Source organism: Pseudophryne corroboree, chromosome 1 (assembly GCF_028390025.1).
Source record: "Pseudophryne corroboree isolate aPseCor3 chromosome 1, aPseCor3.hap2, whole genome shotgun sequence".
NCBI classification, from domain to species: domain Eukaryota; kingdom Metazoa; phylum Chordata; class Amphibia; order Anura; family Myobatrachidae; genus Pseudophryne; species Pseudophryne corroboree.
In genome coordinates, this window is record NC_086444.1 from 661,469,958 (window position 1) to 661,490,426 (window position 20,469).

At 46.5% G+C, this 20,469-nt stretch overlaps 1 protein-coding gene across 3 annotated transcripts in view; it reads right to left on the minus strand.

Moving 5' to 3' along the window:
- CORO2A (coronin 2A) overlaps window positions 1-20,469 on the minus strand; it is a 435,475-nt gene that overhangs the window by 365,760 nt on the left and 49,246 nt on the right. The window contains exon 1 of one of the 3 annotated variants that reach the window (XM_063914670.1): window positions 20,004-20,094. The exons of the other annotated variants lie outside the window; for them this stretch is intronic. The gene's annotated coding sequence lies outside the window, so the exon portion shown is untranslated. Of the gene's footprint in view, window positions 1-20,003; window positions 20,095-20,469 lie in introns of those variants that run through there. 3 annotated transcript variants of the gene reach the window in all.

Sequence of the window (20,469 nt, forward strand, 5' to 3'; positions counted from 1 at the left end):
CATCCCCCCACAGCCTAACCCTAACTGTGCCCCCCCCCAGCCTAAGACTCCCCCTAACCGTAACCTGCTCCTCCTGCAGCCTAACCCTAACCCCCCCTGCAGCCTAACCCTAACCTCCCCCTCCCACAGCCAAACCCTAATCATCCCCCTTCCCACAGCCTAACCCTCCCCTTCTGCAGCCTAACCCTAATGCATACAAAGGGAGGAGGAGGGGCGCTTTCAAGATTTTGCTATGGGGCTCACAGAGTTCTAGTTACGCCACTGCATAGACCCCACAATCTCAGTTATTGGGAAGTATTTACGTATACCTGTAGCACAGGCGTGCGTAGGCTTTTCTTTATGTGTGTATGGCTTAGCCACACTCCCCAACTTGGCACAATCACTTGTCCCTGTGAGCCAGATGATGATGTGGCTGCACTCAAATGTGCATACCTATTATCTTAACAGAAGAATTGTGCTCAAAGGGTCTATTTAATAAACTTTTTAATAACAAAGTATTTTTTTCCAGAATATAAAGTAATACTTTTTCTATATTAAAATTAATTGAAAGGTGAAAGGTTATGACCTAGCAGCCCCCATTGTTTTTAATCAGAGCTGTGCAGGAACGATATTTATAAAGATGAGGAAAGCGATGATTGTGACATGTGATTGTGCTATGGATGGTGTTGTGTGTCTTTTGGAACCCGGAAAGGAAGAATTGCACACAAAAGGCAGCTCTCTTCCCTGGCAGGTCAGCTTCTGACCTTACAGGTGCCAAGTCCTCAAACAGTAGCATTCTTGAAACATACAGTGCATCCGGAAAGTATTCACAGCGCTTCACTTTTTCCACATTTTGTTATGTTACAGCCTTATTCCAAACTGGAATAAATTCATTTTTCCCCTCAAAATTCTACACACAATACCCCATTATGAGGTATTGTGTGTATTATTTTGAGGGAAAAAATTAATTATTCCATTTTGGAATAAGGCTATAACATAACAAAATGTGGAAAAAGTGAAGCGCTGGGAATACTTTCCGGATGCACTGTAACTGAAAGGACTCTACCCAAAGAGTATTTATTGCAGCTGGAAATGCATTTTAATGACATATTTCTGACTATAAACCAAAGTTAATAAAGTACAGCATATGGAACAAAGGTTGTGAATGGTCAGATCTCACTGATTTTCCTCATTACGTGCTACGGATGAGAAAAGGCAAAAAAGGACCTTCAGGCAGGCGTTACAGGGCCATCCCCACCTAGTCCACCAGAAGCCTCAAAAGTTTATTTCCCCAAGCGGTCTGCCTGCTGAACTCCTGAACATTGACTGACTAGACGTACACGTAACTCACTTGTGTCCCTACGGTATTCCTATCTGTATGACTTTACTTGCTCCCCACCCCCACCTGCTTATATGTTACCTACTTGGCTGTTGTATAGCTAACCGAAGACAAATTCCTAGTATACGCAAGTATACCTGGACAATAAAGCTGATTCTGATTCTGATGAAAAAGAAACAAACTACCTTGTGCACATTAATTTTTCATAAACGTTTAGGTAACATGTTAGGAAGAGATCATTACATACGGCACAAGTTATTTCAATCATAAACACTACATTATCTCAACCATTACTCCTCTGTAAATAAAAGTTGCATATTGACTTTGGAATATGTCTGCCAATAAGTGCTTTCATGTACTAAGAAGCTAAGCTACCATAATAAAATCTATATTAGGCTTTTGCATTATATACGGCAATAGTCTCACATAATGCTGAACTGTATCAGAACTTGATGCTACTTATTACAATCCATTTATACTGATATTATAATATAAATTATGTTTGGAAAGGACTAGCATACAGTAAATATGCAAGGCACTACTTACCTGCAAGGCGCTTATTTGTGATGCATGCTGAAAAGCCATTTGAATGCCTTAATTTATGACATAAGCCCTTTCTCTTTTCTTGGCAACAACTATTCTGCCAATTACAGGTCAAGTGAAGGAGACTCTTTCCATCTTTGCTCTAGAATTACTGTAAAAGCCCACTGATATTCAGGTAGTAAGTTCCTCAGGAAAATAATTCAGCTGGTCTTTAAAAGGAAGTACACGGCACCATAGGCAACAGTCATTGTGAAACTGTTAGCTTTACTGCATGGTATTTATATGTTCATGTCAATAAATCTAGCCTATGGAAACATACATAAACATGTATTGCCTTGATGCTCATTGGATATCAGGACAAATCACATTATCCAGGACACTATTTACACCCAGATTTGCATTATTTACAATAACTCATTATCTATATAACTTCTTTTATCCTCACTCCTCCATTCTACCACTTATTTGTGGTTAACTTCATAAACTGCAGTTTATATCCTTTGGCCCGTCATATTCTCCATGTTTCCCAGAATAGGATCAGGACTACCTTTATCTTGTTAAGGGCGCAAGGATTTCACCACTCCACACCTTCCCCCATTCCTCACTTGTAAATTGGGACATTTTAGCTCATTATTTATTATTATTTATTAACAGTTTCTTATATAGCACAGCAAATTCCGTTGCGCTTTACAACTGGACACAATTAGAAGACAAAACTGGGTAAAAACAAAGTCATAGAGGTCGGAAGGCCCTGCTCGCAAGCTTACAATCTATGGGGAAATAGGCATTGATACACAAGGATAGGTGCTATCTATTGCATAGTTGTTCACCAGATTGTAAAGGTTCTTTGTGGGCTGCATAATATCACATCACAGCAGTGATGAACCAGGTTCAGGGGAAAGGAGTGTGAAGAAAGTAAATATGTGGGGGATATGTGGACTGTACTGTGAGCATATAATTGGATAGGAGAGCTATGAAGGTAATGTGAGCGGTTCTGGAATTTGATAAGCTTGTCTGAATAGGTGAGTTTTCAAGGAATGCTTGAAGGTTTGAAGACTAGAGGAGAGTCTTATTGTACGTGGTAGGGCATTCTACAGAGTGGGTGCAGCCCGAAGAAAGTCCTGTAATTGTGCATGGGAGCAAGTAATGAGTCTGGATGAGAGACGTAGATCTTGTGTAGAGTGAAGGGGATGGGTTGGGAGATAATTTGAGATAAGTGAAGAGATGTATGTTGGTGTAGTATGGTTAATAGCCTTGCGTGTAAGTAACAGTATCTTATATTGAATACGGTAGAATACATGTAGCCAATAAAGGGACTGACAGAGTGGGTCTGCAGACAATGAACGTCTAACGAGGAATATTAGCCTCGCAGCTGCATTCAGAATGGATTGTAATGGTGAGAGTCTCTTCTTAGTAAGACCAGTAAGAATACTATTGCAATAATCAATGCGGGAGATAATGAGAGCATGGATTAGGGTTTTAGCAGTGTCTTGAGTAAGATATGATCGTATTTTGGATAGGTTTCTTAGATGCATGTAACATGATTTTGAGACAGGCTGAATGTGGGGAGTCAAGGACAATTCTTAGTCAAGTATGACACCTAGGCATCGAGCTTGTCATGTAGGGCTGATTGTAGAGTTCTCAACAGTGATAGAAATATCAGGTTGGTAACTGCTATTGGCCGGTGGAAATATAATTAACTCTGTTTTGGAAATAATAAGATTTTACTTACCGGTAAATCTATTTCTCGTAGTCCGTAGTGGATGCTGGGGACTCCGTAAGGACCATGGGGAATAGACGGGCTCCGCAGGAGACATGGGCACTTTAAGAAAGAATTTAGATTCTGGTGTGCTCTGGCTCCTCCCTCTATGTCCCTCCTCCAGACCTCAGTTAGAGAAAACTGTGCCCGGAAGAGATGACAGTACAAGGAAAGGATTTTGGTAATCCAGGGCAAGATACATACCAGACACATCAATCACACCGTATAACTTGTGATAAACTTACCCAGTCAACAGTATGAACAACAACAGAGCATCAGTACAACCCTGATGCAACTATAACATAACCCTTATTGCAGCAATAACTATATACAAGTATTGCAGAAGAAGTCCGCACTTGGGACGGGCGCCCAGCATCCACTACGGACTACGAGAAATAGATTTACCGGTAAGTAAAATCTTATTTTCTCTAACGTCCTCCTAGTGGATGCTGGGGACTCCGTAAGGACCATGGGGATTATACCAAAGCTCCCAAACGGGCGGGAGAGTGCGGATGACTCTGCAGCACCGATTGAGCAAACACAAGGTCCTCCTCAGCCAGGGTATCAAACTTATAGAACTTTGCAAAAGTGTTTGAACCTGACCAAGTAGCCGCTCTGCACAGCTGTAATGCCGAGACCCCTCGGGCAGCCGCCCAAGAAGAGCCCACCTTCCTAGTGGAATGGGCCTTAACTGATTTTGGCAGCGGCAATCCAGCCGCAGAATGAGCCTGCTGAATCGTGTTACAGATCCAGCGAGCAATAGTTTGCTTTGAAGCAGGCGCCCCAAGCTTGTTGGAAGCATACAGGATAAACAAAGATTCTGTTTTCCTGACCCTAGCCGTTCTGGCTACATAAACCTTCAAAGCCCTGACCACATCCAGTAACTCGGAATCCTCCAAGTCAGTAGTAGCCACAGGCACCACAATAGGTTGGTTTATATGAAAGGATGAAACCACTTTCGGCAGAAGTTGTGGGTGGGTCCGCAATTCTGCTCTATCCGCATGGAAAACCAGATAGGGGCTTTTATGTGATAAAGCCGCCAATTCTGACACACGCCTAGCCGAAGCCAAGGCTAATAGCATGACCACCTTCCACGTGGGATATTTCAATTCCACCGTTTTGAGTGGTTCAAACCAGTGTGATTTCAGGAAACTCAACACAACGTTAAGATCCCAAGGTGCCACTGGAGGCACAAAAGGGGGCTGAATATGCAGCACTCCCTTTACAAACGTCTGAACTTCAGGTAGAGAAGCCAGTTCTTTTTTAAAGAAAATGGATAGGGCCGAAATCTGGACCTTAATGGAACCCAATTTTAGGCCCAAAGTCACTCCCGACTGTAGGAAGTGAAGGAAACGGCCCAGCTGGAATTCCTCCGTAGGGGCATTCCTGGCCTCACACCAAGCAACATATTTTCGCCATATACGGTGATAATGTTGAGCCGTCACGTCCTTCCTAGCCTTTATCAGCGTAGGAATGACCTCATCCGGAATGCCTTTTTCTGCTAGGATCCGGCGTTCAACCGCCATGCCGTCAAACGCAGCCGCGGTAAATCTTGGAACAGACAGGGCCTCTGTTGCAACAAGTCCTGTTTTAGAGGCAGAGGCCACGGGTCCTCTGTGAGCATTTCTTGCAGATCTGGATACCAAGTCCTTCTTGGCCAATCCGGAACAATGAGTATTGTTCTCACTCCTCTTTTTCTTATGATTCTCAGCACCTTGGGTATGAGAGGAAGAGGAGGAAATACATAGACCGACTGGAACACCCACGGTGTCACCAGTGCGTCCACAGCTATCGCCTGAGGATCTCTTGACCTGGCGCAATACCTCTGTAGCTTTTTGTTGAGGCGGGATGCCATCATGTCCACCTGTGGCAGTTCCCACCGACTTGCAATCTGCGTGAAGACTTCTTGATGAAGTCCCCACTCTCCCGGGTTGAGGTCGTGCCTGCTGAGGAAGTCTGCATCCCAGTTGTCCACTCCCGGGATGAACACTGCTGACAGTGCGCTTACGTGATTCTCCGCCCAGCGAAGAATTCTGGTGGCTTCCACCATCCTGCTCCTTGTGCCGCCTTGTCGGTTTTCATGAGCCACAGCTGTGATGTTGTCTGACTAAATCAGAACTGGTTGGTCGCGAAGCAGGGTCTCCGCTTGACGTAGGGCGTTGTATATGGCCCTTAGTTCCAGGATGTTGATGTGAAGGCAAGTCTCCTGACTTGACCACAGACCTTGGAAATTTCTTCCCTGTGTGACTGCTCCCCACCCTCGGAGGCTTGCATCCGTGGTCACCAGGACCCAGTCCTGAATGCCGAATCTGCGGCCCTCGAGAAGGTGAGCACTCTGCAGCCACCACAGGAGAGACACCCTGGCCCTGGGGGATAGGGTGATTAACCGATGCATCTGAAGATGTGATCCGGACCATTTGTCCAGTAAGTCCCATTGAAAGGTCCTCGCATGGAACCTGCCGAAGGGAATGGCCTCGTATGATGCCACCATCTTTCCCAGGACTCGAGTGCAGTGATGCACTGACACCTGTTTTGGCTTCAATAGGTTCCTGACCAGGGTCATGAGTTCCTGAGCTTTCTCTATCGGGAGATAAACCCTTTTCTGGTCTGTGTCCAGAATCATGCCCAGGAAAGGCAGACGAGTCGTAGGAATCAACTGCGACTTTGGAATATTTAGAATCCAGCCGTGTTGGCGTAACACTTCCAGAGAACGTGCTACGCTGATCAGCAACTGCTCTCTTGACCTCGCTTTTATGAGGAGATTGTCCAAGTATGGGATAATTGCGACCCCTTGCTTCCGCAGGAGTACCATCATTTCCGCCATTACCTTGGTAAATATTCTCGGTGCCGTGGAGAGGCCAAACGGCAACATCTGAAATTGGTAATGACAATCCTGTACCACAAATCTGAGGTACGCCTGATGAGGTGGATAAATGGGGACATGAAGGTATGCATCCTTTATGTCCAGAGACACCATAAAATTCCCCCCTTCCAGGCTTGCGATGACCGCTCTGAGCGATTCCATCTTGAACTTGAACCTTTTCAGGTATATGTTAAGGGATTTTAAATACAATATGGGTCTGACCGAACCGTCCGGTTTCGGTACTACAAACATGGTCGAATAATAACCCCTTCCTTGTTGAAGGAGGGGAACCTTGACCATCACCTGCTGAAGATACAATTTGCGAATTGCAGTTAACACTATTTCCCTCTCGAGGGGGGAAGCTGGCAGGGCATCTCTTCGAATTCCAGCTTGTATCCCTGAGACACAATATCTATTGCCCAGGGATCCAACTGGGAGTGAACCCACTTGTGGCTGAAATTTCGGAGACGCGCCCCCACCGGGCCTAGCTCTGCCTGTGGAGCCCCAGCGTCATGCGGTGGATTTTGTGGAAGCCGGGGAGGACTTCTGTTCCTGGGAACTAGCTGTGTTGTGCAGCTTCTTTCCTCTGCCCCTGCCCCTGGCAAGAAAGGACGCACCTCTGACTTTCTTGCTTTTCTGTGATCGAAAGGACTGCATTTGGTAATACGGTGCTTTCTTAGGTTGTGAGGAAACATATGGCAAAAAATGTGACTTTCCAGCAGTAGCTGTGGAGACCAGGTCCGAGAGACCCTCCCCAAACAACTCCTCACCCTTGTAAGGTAAAACCTCCATGTGCCTTTTTGAGTCGGCATCACCTGTCCATTGCCGAGTCCACAGGACCCTTCTGGCAGAAATCGACATAGCATTTATTCTAGAACCCAGTAGACTAATGTCTCTTTGAGCATCTCTAATATATAGGACAGCGTCTTTTATATGCCCCAGGGTCATCAATATAGTATCCTTGTCTAAGGTATCAAATTCCTCAGACAGGGTGTCCGTCCAAGCTGCTACAGCACTACACACCCAGGCCGACGCGATCGCTGGCCTCAGTAAGGTACCTGAATGTGTATAAATGGACTTCAGGGTACCCTCTTGCTTTCTATCCGCAGCATCTTTGAGGGTAGCCGTATCCTGTGACGGCAGTGCTACCTTCTTGGATAAGCGTGTTAAAGCTTTGTCCACCCTAGGGGAGGATTCCCAGCGTAACCTGTCCGTTGGCGGGAAAGGATATTCCATAAGAATCCGTTTGGAAATCTGCAGTTTTTTATCTGGAGATTCCCAAGCCTTTTCACATAACTCATTTAGCTCGTGTGAAGGGGGAAAGGTCACCTCCTGCCTCTTTTCCCCATACATATGAACCCTCTTGTCAGGGACTGGGGTTTCCTCTGTGATGTGCAACACATCCTTAATTGCTATAATCATATAACGGATGGATTTAGCCAATTTTGGCTGTAACTTTGCATCATCGTAATCGACACTGGAATCAGAATCCATGTCAGTATCTGTGTCAACAATTTTGGATAGTGGGCGCTTCCGAGACCCTGACAGCCTCTGCGACATAGGATCAGGCACGGGCTGAGACCCTGACTGTCCTAAGGCTTCAGCTTTTTCCAACCTTTTATGCAAGGAATTAACATTATCATTTAAAACCTTCCACATATCCATCCAATCAGGTGTCGGCGCCGTCGGCGGAGACACCAAATTCATTTGCTCCCGCTCTATTTCCACATAGCCTTCCTCGTCAAACATGTCGACACAAGCGTACCGACACACCACACACACACACACAGGGAATGCTCTTTTTGAAGACAGTTCCCCCACAAGGCCCTTTGGGGAGACAGAGAGAGAGTATACCAGCACACACCCCAGCGCTATATAACCCAGTAACTTAATGTTAACCCAGTATCTGCTGTTTATATTGATTTTTGCGCCTAATTATGTGCCCCGCCCTCTCTTTTTACCCTCTTCTACCGTGTATCTGCAGGGGAGAGCCTGGGGAGCTTCCTCTCAGCGGAGCTGTGGAGAAAAAATGGCGCTGGTGAGTGCTGAGGAAGAAGCCCCGCCCCCTCAGCGGCGGGCTTCTGTCCCGCTTCAATGTACAATTTTTGGCGGGGGCTCATACATATATACAGTGCCCAACTGTATATATGCTGAACTTTTGCCAAAGAGGTCCCAATTGCTGCCCAGGGCGCCCCCCTGCGCCCTGCACCCTTACAGTGACCGGAGTATGTGAGGTGTGTGTGGGAGCAATGGCGCACAGCTCCAGTGCTGTGCGCTACCTCAGTGAAGACCGGAGTCTTCTGCCGCTGATTTCGAAGTCTTGCTTCTCATGCTCACCCGGCTTCTGTCTTCCGGCTCTGCGAGGGGGACGGCGGCGCGGCTCTGGGATCGGACGACGAGGGTGAGATCCTGTGTACGATCGCTCTGGAGCTAATGGTGTCCAGTAGCCTAAGAAGCAGGACCTATCTTCAGAGAGTAGGGCTGCTTCTCTCCCCTCTGTCCCACGATGCAGGGAGTCTGTTGCCAGCAGAGCTCTCTGAAAATAAAAAACCTAACAAAATACTTTCTTACAGCAAGCTCAGGAGAGCTCACTGAACAGCACCCAGCTCGTCCGGGCACAGATTCAAACTGAGGTCTGGAGGAGGGACATAGAGGGAGGAGCCAGAGCACACCAGAATCTAAATTCTTTCTTAAAGTGCCCATGTCTCCTGCGGAGCCCGTCTATTCCCCATGGTCCTTACGGTGTCCCCAGCATCCACTAGGACGTTAGAGAAAATAAGATTTTACTCACCGGTGAATCTATTTCTCGTAGTCCGTAGTGGATGCTGGGACTCCGTAAGGACCATGGGGAATAGCGGCTCCGCAGGAGACTGGGCACAACTAAAGAAAGCTTTAGGACTACCTGGTGTGCACTGGCTCCTCCCACTATGACCCTCCTCCAGACCTCAGTTAGGATACTGTGCCCGGAAGAGCTGACACAATAAGGAAGGATTTTGAATCCCGGGTAAGACTCATACCAGCCACACCAATCACACCGTATAACTCGTGATACTATACCCAGTTAACAGTATGAAATATAACTGAGCCTCTCAACAGATGGCTCAACAATAACCCTTTAGTTAGGCAATAACTATAAACAAGTATTGCAGACAATCCGCACTTGGGATGGGCGCCCAGCATCCACTACGGACTACGAGAAATAGATTTACCGGTGAGTAAAATCTTATTTTCTCTGACGTCCTAAGTGGATGCTGGGACTCCGTAAGGACCATGGGGATTATACCAAAGCTCCCAAACGGGCGGGAGAGTGCGGATGACTCTGCAGCACCGAATGAGCAAACTCTAGGTCCTCCTCAGCCAGGGTATCAAACTTGTAGACTCTTGCAAAAATGTTTGAACCCGACCAAGTAACAGCTCGGCAAATTTGTAAAGCCGAGACCCCTCGGGCAGCCACCCAAGAAGAGCCCACTTTCCTCGTGGAATGGGCTTGTACAGATTTAGGGTGCGGCAGTCCAGCCGCAGAATGTGCAAGTTGAATCGTGCTACAGATCCAGCGAGCAATAGTCTGCTTAGAAGCAGGAGCACCCAGCTTGTTGGGTGCATACAGGATAAATAGCGAGTCAGTTTTTCTGACTCCAGCCGTCCTGGAAACATATACTTTTCAGGGCCCTGACTACGTCCAGTAACTTGGAATTCTCCAAGTCCCAAGTAGCCGCAGGCACCACAATAGGTTGGTTCACATGAAAAACTGATACCACCTTAGGAAGGAATTGGGAACGAGTCCTCAATTCCGCCTTATCCATATAAAAAAACAGATAAGGGCTTTTGCATGACAAAGCCGCCAATTCTGATACACGCCTGGCCGACGCCAAGGCCAACAGCATGACCACTTTCCACGTGAGGTATAGTAGCTCCACGGATTTAAGTGGCTCAATCCAATGCGACTTCAGGAAATCCAACACCATGTTGAGATCCCACGGTGCCACTGGAGGCACAAACGGGGGCTGACTATGCAGCACTCCCTTAACAAAAGTCTGAACTTCAGGCAGTGAAGCCAGTTCTATTTTGGAAGAAAATCGATAGAGCCGAAATCTGGACCTTCATGGAACCCAATTTTAGGCCCATAGTCACCCTGACTGTAGGAAGTGCAGAAATCGACCTAGCTGAAATTCCTCCTTTGGGGCCTTCCTGGCCTCACAGCACGCAACATATTTCCGCCATATGCGGTGATAATGGTTTGCGTTCACTTCTTTCCTAGCTTTAATTAGCGTAGGGATAACTTCCTCCGGAATGCCCTTTTCCTTCAGGATCCGGCGTTCAACCGCCATGCCGTCAAACGCAGCCGCGGTAAGTCTTGGAACAGACAGGCCCCCTGCTGCAGCAGGTCCTGTCTGAGCGGCAGAGGCCATGGGTCCTCTGAGATCATTTCTTGAAGTTCTGGGTACCAAGCTCTTCTTGGCCAATCCGGAACAATGAGTATAGTTCTTAATCCTCTCCATCTTATTATTCTCATTACCCTGGGTAAGAGAGGCAGAGAAGGGAACACATACACCGACTGGTACACCCACGGTGTTACCAGAGCGTCCACAGCTATCGCCTGAGGGTCCCTTGACCTGGCGCAATATCTTTGTAGCTTTTTGTTGAGGCGGGACGCCATCATGTCCACCTGTGGCCTTTCCCAACGGTGTACAATCATTTGGAAGACTTCTGGATGAAGTCCCCACTCTCCCGGGTGGAGGTCGTGTCTGCTGAGAAAGTCTGCTTCCCAGTTGTCCACTCCGGGAATGAACACTGCTGACAGTGCTAACACATGATTTTCCGCCCATCGGACAATCCTTGTGGCTTCTGCCATCGCCATCCTGCTTCTTGTGCCGCCCTGTCGGTTTACATGAGCGACCGCCGTGATGTTGTCTGACTAGATCAGCACCGGCCGGTGTTGAAGCAGGGGTCTAGCCTGACTTAGGGCATTGTAAATGGCCCTTAGTTCCAGAAAATGTATGTGTAGGGAAGTCTCCTGACTTTTCCATAGTCCTTGGAAGTTTCTTCCCTGTGTGACTGCCCCCCAGCCTCGAAGGCTGGCAACCGTGGTCACCAGGACCCAGTCCTGTATGCCGAATCTGCGGCCCCCTAGAAGATGAGCACTCTGCAGCCACCACAACAGCGACACCCTGGCCCTTGGAGACAGGGTTATCCGCCGATGCATCTGAAGATGCGACCCGGACCACTTGTCCAACAGATCCCACTGGAAGATCCTTGCATGGGACCTGGCGAATGGAATTTCTTCGTAAGAAGCTACCATCTTTCCCAGGGCTCGCGTGCATTGATGCACCGACACCTGTATTTGTATTAGGAGGTCTCTGTCTAGAGACGACAACTCCTAGGACTTCCCCTCCGGGAGAAACCCTTTTTATCCTGTTCTGTGTCCAGAACCATACCCAGGAACAGTAGACGCGTCGTAGGAACCAGCTGCGACTTTGGAATATTCAGAATCCAGCCGTGCTGTTGTAGCACTTCCCGAGATAGTGCTACTCCGACGAACAACTGCTCCCTGGACCTCGCCTTTATAAGGAGATCGTCCAAGCACGGGATAATTATTTCGGCCATTACCTTGGTAAATACCCTCGGTGCCGGGGACAGACCAACGGCAACGTCTGGAATTGGTAATGACCATCCTGTACCACAATTTTGAGGTACTCCTGGTGAAGAGGGTAAATAGGGACATGCAGGTAAGCATCCTTGATGTCCAGTGATACCATGAAATTCTCCAGGCTTGCAATAATCGCCCTGAGCGATTCCATTTCGAAATTGAACCTTCGTATATAAGTGTTCAAGGATTTCAATTTTAGAATGGGTCTCACCGAACCGTCTGGTCTAGGTACCACAACATTTTGGAATAGTAACCCCTTGTTGAAGGAGGGGTACCTTGATTTCACCTGCTGGAAGTACAGCTTGTGAATTGCCGCCAGTACTACCTCCCTTTCTCCGAGGGTAGCAGGCAAGGCTGATGTGAGGTAACGGCGAGGGGGAGTCGCCTTGAACTCCAGCCTGTATCCCTGTGATACTACTTGCAGAAGCTAGGGATCCACCTGTGGGCAAGCCCACTGGTCCCTGAAGTTCCCGAGACGCGCCCCCACCGCACCTGTCTCCACCTGTGGAGCCCCAGCGTCATGCGGTGGACTCAGAGGAAGATTTTCGATCCTGGGAACTGGCTGTCTGGTGCAGCTTTTTCCTTCTTCCCTTGTCTCTGTGCAGAAAGGAAGCGCCTTTGATTCGCTTGCTTTTCTGAAGCCGAAAGGACTGTACCTGAAAATACGGTGCTTTCTTAGGCTGTGAGGAAACCTGAAGTAAAAATTTTTCTTCCCAGCTGTTGCTGTGGATACGAGGTCCCAGAGACCATCCCCAAACAATTCCTCACCCTTATAAGGCAGAATCTCCATGTGCCTTTTAAAGGCAGCATCACCTGTCCACTGCCGGGTCTCTAATACCCTCCTGGCAGAATGGACATTGCATTAATTCTGGATGCCAGCCGGCAAATATCCCTCTGTGCATCCTACATATTATAAGACGACGTCTTTAAAATGCTGTACGTTAGCAAAATATTTTCCTGTCTAGGGTATTAATATTATCTGACAGGGTATCAGACCACGCTGCAGCAGCACTATTTATGCTGAGGCAAATGCAGGTCTCAGTATAGTACCTGAGTGTGTATATACAGACTTCAGGATAGTCTCCTGCTTTTTATCAGCAGGTTCCTTTAAAGTGGCCTTATCTCAAGACGGCAGTGCCACCTTTTTTGACAAACGTGTGAGCGCCTTATCCACCCTAGGGGATATCTCCCAACGTGACCTATCCTCTGGCGGGAAAAGGTACGCCAGCAGTAACTTTTTAGAAATTACCATTTTCTTATCGGGGGAACCCACGCTCTTTACACACTTCATTCACTCATCTGATGGGGGAACAAAACACTGGCTGCTTTTTCTCCCCAAACATAAAAACCCTTTTATGTGGTACTTGTGTTCATGTCAGAATGTGTAATACATTTTTTATTGCCGAGATCATGCAACGGATGTTCCTAGTGGATTGTGTATATGTCTCAACCTCGTCGACACTGGAGTCAGACTCCGTGCCGACATCTGTGTCTGCCATCTGAGGTAACGGGCGTTTTTTTGAGCCCCTGATGGCCTTTGAGACGCCTGGGCAGGCGCGGGCTGAGAACCTGGCTGTCCCACAGCTGTTACGTCATCCAGCCTTTTACGTAAGGAGTTGACATTGTCGGTTAATACCTTCCACCTATCCATCCACACTGGTGTCGGCCCCACAGGGGGCGACATCCCATTTATCGGCCTCTGCTCTGCCTCCACGTAACCTTCCTCATCCAACATGTCGACACAGCCGTACCGACACACCGCACACACACAGGGAATGCTCTGACTGAGGACAGGACCCCACAAAGTCCTTTGGGGAGACAGAGAGAGAGTATGCCAGCACACACCAGAGCGCTATATAATGCAGGGATTAACACTATAACTGAGTGATTTTTCTCCCAATAGCTGCTTGTATACACATATTTCGCCTAAATTTAGTGCCCCCCCCCTCTCTTTTTAACCCTTTGAGCCTGAAAACTACAGGGGAGAGCCTGGGGAGCTGTCTTCCAGCTGCACTGTGAAGATAAAATGGCGCCAGTGTGCTGAGGGAGATAGCCCCGCCCCTTTTTCGGCGGACTTTTCTCCTGCTTTTTTCATGGATTCTGGCAGGGGTAATTTATCACATATATAGCCCTGGGACTATATATTGTGATGATTTGCCAGCCAAGGTGTATTTTATTGCCCTCAGGGCACCCCCCCCAGCGCCCTGCACCCATCAGTGACCGGAGTGTGAGGTGTGCATGAGGAGCAATGGCGCACAGCTGCAGTGCTGTGCGCTACCTTGTTGAAGACAGAAGTCTTCTGCCGCCGATTTTCCGGAACACTTCTTGTTTCTGGCTCTGTAAGGGGGGCGGCGGCGCGGCTCCGGGAACGAACACCAAGGTCGGGTCCTGCGGTCGATCCCTCTGGAGCTAATGGTGTCCAGTAGCCTAAGAAGCCCAAACTACCACCAGTTAGGTAGGTTCGCTTCTTCTCCCCTTAGTCCCTCGCTGCAGTGAGTCTGTTGCCAGCAGATCTCACTGTAAAATAAAAAACCTCAAATATACTTTCTTTCTAGGAGCTCAGGAGAGCCCCTAGTGTGCATCCAGCTCAGCCGGGCACAAGATTCTAACTAAGGTCTGGAGGAGGGTCATAGTGGGAGGAGCCAGTGCACACCAGGTAGTCCTAAAGCTTTCTTTAGTTGTGCCCAGTCTCCTGCGGAGCCGCTATTCCCCATGGTCCTTACGGAGTCCCAGCATCCACTTAGGACGTCAGAGAAATTAAATTTGAGGTGGCGAGATGACATCCAAGATGAAATGGCAGAGAGGCATTCCGTGACCCGGCCCAGATAGAGACAAATCAGGGGAGGATAGGTAGATTTGAGTATCATCTGCGTACAGATGATACTGAAATCCAAAAGAGCCAATTAGTTTACCAAGAGATGAGGTATAGATTGAGAAAAGCAGAGGACCTAATACTGAGCCCTGCGGTACTCCAACTGAAAGATGTAGCGAAGAGGAGGTGGATTCAGAGAAATGGACACTGAAAGAGCGATTAGATAGGTAGGATAGGAACCAAGAGAGGGCCGTGTCCTGATGACCCCAAATTTACCTAGACACCCCTGAACTGTGAATAATTAACCTGCCCTTGTTTTCAATGCCACTAGAACTACTAGGTGATGTGCTGTTATCAACATTTGTAATACATATATGGTGGATTAAAGGGTGAGAAAAGCATAAACGTATAATGTGACATTTTCAGTTTGGAACTTTACACGTGTGTGTGTGTGTGTGTGTGTGTGTGTGTGTGTGTGTGTGTGTGTGTGTGTGTGTGTGTGTGTGTGTGTGTTTATTTTTAGATTACCATAAATTCTGAATTCTAATCACAAATTGCATTATCACTTCTGCCTCAGTCAGTCAGGTAAGATATCAGCTATCGCTGGCCACAGTAACGGACAGTGGGGCAGATGTATTAACCTGGAGAAGGAATAAGGAAGTGATAAACCAGTGATATGTGCAAGGTGATAAAGGCACCAGCCAATCAGATCCTAACTGTTAATTTACATATTGGACTTGATTGGCTGGTGTCTTTATCACCTTGCACATATCACTGGTTTATCACTTCCTTATGCCTTCTCCAGGTTAATACATCTGCCCCAGAGTTCCACACAGCACTACGCAGCCATCCAGGACAAAGGACAGCTCCATTATCATAAATGGTACCCTAGTATACTAGATAAAGGAAAATGTAATATTTATGTACTGTATATGTTAACACATTGAGACAGAAATATTGCAGCTAAATATTATAATCAAGCTGCCTATATTAATTTAGAAAATAAGGATATACAATCCCAAACATTTACATTCCATATAGGAACAATAAATCTAAAGCTCAATATCCAGTACCCTAACGTGTGTTTTTAACCTGTAGCTGCAACTTTTTGCTATTCAATTTGAAATCCACGTTAAGTAAACACAGGTCTCAAAAGGAATTAATGTAGATTTTTGCGTTTTTTAAATAGGAAAATATGACCAATAAAGACAGGTTATTTTTCAGGTAATTTTCATCCTAAGAATGGGTTAAATGATATGGGACATTTATGTTGGGGTCTTATATTGACGTGCTATTACTTTTCCATTACTTTTAATTGCTACAAAAATTAATGCCTCCAACACCTTACTATCATAGTTGCCACTTTTTGGGAGATTTAGGATGACTCCCCATTCTGTTATACACTTCACATAAGTCGCACACTGTGCAGAATTAACACACAACATCTGCTACTTGCCTTTTGGAACTAAACTACAAAGGAATCAGGAGCGCATTTAATAAAAATATCCCGCAAAATGTGTTTAATGTTAACCCACGAGCACAGGGTATAGAACCCGTGGTAACTGAATCGACCTCCTAATGTAATACACAGTCTCAGAATAATGTTATGGCTAAATGTAATAGCATACCTCCCAACTTTTGTTAGTCCAGAGGCGGCACTCTTCTGTGCGGCGGAGCCACGCCTGCCTGAAAAGTGGGTGTGGTCTCATTGAAAGGAGGAGTGGCTTTACAGCAATGCAGCAACCAACTGCCCTCCCCCACCGCAGGACACTGGCCCGCGGGTGGGACAACTGGACAGTCCCAAAAAAATAAGGCCTGTCCCGCGAAAATCAGGACAGTTGGGAAGGTTTTCAGAAGTGCAGAGATTTTATCAAGTTTTCAGTCAGATTTAAAATGGTAATTTTTACTAAGGCAGAACCAACTTGCTTTTGCCTTAATAGACAGTTCCGCATTAAGGGGCTAATTCATTATGGATCGCTATTGAGGCTGAGATAGCGATTTTCACAAATCCGCTACTGCTAAATATCGCATGTGAAGAGCCAACCAGAAAGGATAAAAGACATCCACTGATGCATTCGCAAACCTGCGTATGCGTTAGCAAAATCGCAATGCATACGCAAAAAATGAGCACCATCGACAGTTGCGGCTGACCCCAGCATACTCAAATCAATGAGAATGCAACTGCAATCGCACTGGACAACATGTTTTTGAATGCAGTATTCACAGATGACATCAGATACATGCCCTAAAAACGGCTATGACACGCCTGTGTTTTCCCAACTACTCCCCACAACCGCCATGTTACCACCCACAAACAGTCACTTCATATCCACCAAAATTCGTTCTCTTTACAACGGAGCTGTATACGCAGTGTGATCGCATTTTACCCTCCGTGCACACGCAATGCGTTCACAGCACATGCTAAGACTGCTGATAATCACTCACTGCGTGCAATCTCACATTTGCTAATGGTAGTGAATCAGGCCCCAAATCTGATAAAATCTCTGTACTTTAAAAAACCTGTTGCCTATTACATTTGGCCATATATCTTTAAAGTGCCCCTGTCCATCTACAAAGAGATGACTCAACAATGCTTCTGGTGAAATGGAGTCAAAAGTTTAATGCATAAAATAGTGGCTTAGAATGTTCTAGACTACAATTCCCCTAATAGTGAACTAAACCAGACAAGACAGCCTCTGAGAATTCTGATGAGCTAGATTTTTTCTCTCAATTTGAAAGAGGGGTTTATAGTAAATAAGTAATCCAGAGGGGTTTACATTAATTTGTGAAGTTATTATTAACCTCTGTAATTAGATTAAATCAGGAGGGTATGATTACTGTATAAGGTTACATTTATTTTATTATTTATTACCAGATATTTATATAGTGTACACATATTCCGCTGCGCGTTACAGAGAATACTTGGCCACTCAGTCCCTGCCCCAGTGGAGCTTACAATCTATATTCCCTACCACATGTACACGCACACACTAGAGTTAATTTTTGTTTGCAACCAATTAACCTACCTGTATATTTTTGGATTGTGGGAGGAAAACGGAGTACCCGGAGAAAACTCACACAAGCATGGGGAGAATATACAAACTCCACATGACCTAAGTGCTGTGAGGTAGTAATGCTTACCATTACACCATCCATGCTGCCCTGACAACTCTAAAGGATAAATGGGACTTATATAGGATAATAGGGGACAGCGAATGTCTACCAGCATGCTGATTGATAGATGGCACCAATCAGAGCGCAGCATTTTCTACCTGCCTCCCAGCCTGCAGACAGACAGTGAATGTCTGTCAGTATATGAAATGGTGGATGACTGGATCTATCCACCAATCAGAGTGCTGACAGCCATTCACTTTATGGAGGCATGTAGAGAGACTGTGTGGAACAGCAGGAGGGGCAAGATAGATATATATATATATATATATATATATATATATTTATATATTTATTTATATATTTAGTTTTAGTTATAATTATTTATTTTTATTTTTGAATGCATTCCCGTGAATGGGTGTGTAGGGGAACAACTGCATTGCATTGCTTTGCCTTGGGCCTACAATGCTGTTAAGATGGCCCTGCTCCCAGTGTCCCCTGCATCTCACAAATGTGCCGGACGACAGCAGCGCATGCGCAGAAGGACTCCCAAGTCATACACCCAGAAGTCCCCACACTGTAACAGAAAAGTCTTATTGAGAGAGCTGTCCTTTGCTTAAATCTACATACATATGGTGTTAATAAACACTGCTATGAGTGTGATCAGTGGCAGGATGTATCCAGGGCTGGATTAAACCTTCAGGGTGCCCAGGTTACTTAAAACAGGGGGGCCCTGCCCCTCCTGTCACCAATGCCAAGCTGGGTGTGGCGTGTGCCCGCTGTATCTGTACCTCCTCTCCCCGCACCTCAATGATGCAGCATCCGCAGCGCAGGTCCTACCTACAGTGGAGGCAGACCCTGGAGCCTATGGGTAGCATGGGGTCTGATATTGCTGGTCTCCAGACTCCACCCCCACCAGCCACGTGACAACCAGAGCCAGATTAATAGGCCCTACACACTTGGCGATATTCTGAAAGATATGAACGATCTCGTTCATAAATGAACGAGAACTCGTTCATATCTTTCAGTGTGGAGACTTAAGCGATGAACGATGCGCGTCCCCGCGCTCGTTCATCGCTGGTCTCCCGTCGGCTATGCATGCAGGCCAATATGGACGATCTCGTCCATATTTGCCTGCACTTCAATGCAGCCGGGTGACGGGGGGGAGTGAAGAAACTTCACTCCCCCCCGTCACTGCCCCCCCGCCGCCGGGTCGCTCGTCGGCCGTATCGGCCGTCGGGCACCTCGGCGGCACATCGCCAAGTGAGTAGGGCCCATAAGACCTCAAGAAGCCCTAGGCAAGATTTTGGTCTGGGACACCCTCCCCTTCAATTCGTCCCTGCAAAAAATAAAAAATGATCCAGCACTGAACAAGGCACATATACTAAGGCTCTCTCCTGGCTTTAACAATTCTACCCATAATACTGGCACATATTCTGCTGTTACTCATTTGGAGACTTCTAGAGATGCTCCCAGCTCTGCAAACTGAAAAAATCCTGGAGCATTTTCCAGTTGTATATTGGCACAAAATGTGTCCACATTTACATCTGTTCCTTTGTGTTTTATGGTTCTCCGATTCTTAAGGAGACGCAATTTTTATTTAATATTTTTTCCCTATGGAAAACAGTCCAGCAAGTATAAAAAGAACACTTTGTAGAACATCATGTTTATGGGGTCTATTCATGAATCAGTGAAAAGAGTGTAGAAAAGGATCAGTGGAGAAGTTGCCCATAGCAACCAATCAGCATTGAAGGAAGCCTTTGTCAATCACATTCTATAAAATGGAGATGCCAATTGGTTGCCATCGGCAACTTCTCGACTGGTCTGTTTCTCCACTCTTTTCACTGCCTCATGAATAGACCCCATATGATAGTTTTCAAAAGGGGGATAAATGTCTCTTACATGTGGAAACATGGAAGAATAGTATATATACAGTAATACAGCATATACCTTGCTGTGCAGTTAACTCACACAGGCTCAATTAGCCGGCAGGCAGACACTGCCTCTGATGATTCCCTCCCATGATGAGGCTGCTGTTGATCTCCTCAATGAGCCAGAGAAGCATGTGATGAGTGCCACCAATCAGTGCTCTGCATATGCTTCTCTGACCTTCTGTGATGTCTCATGGGATTTAATCAGCTCCCAGTAATGCACTTGTGCCCTGGTTCCTGATGCTCGGTTTCTGCATGTAGCTGGTGGTATCAATTAATCACTGAGGATCTGGCAGCCAGGTGAAGCTGCAGCACTGACACACCCCCATACACCAAACCTGTAGTTGGAAAAGTAAAAAAAAAAACCCACACACACCTTAAAATCATACTTGCCTACCTGACCCTCTCCATGAGGGAGAAAATGCTCTGTTCCTGGACTTTCCTGGTAATGTATGATTGCCATCACCTGTGGTGAGCTAGGTAAT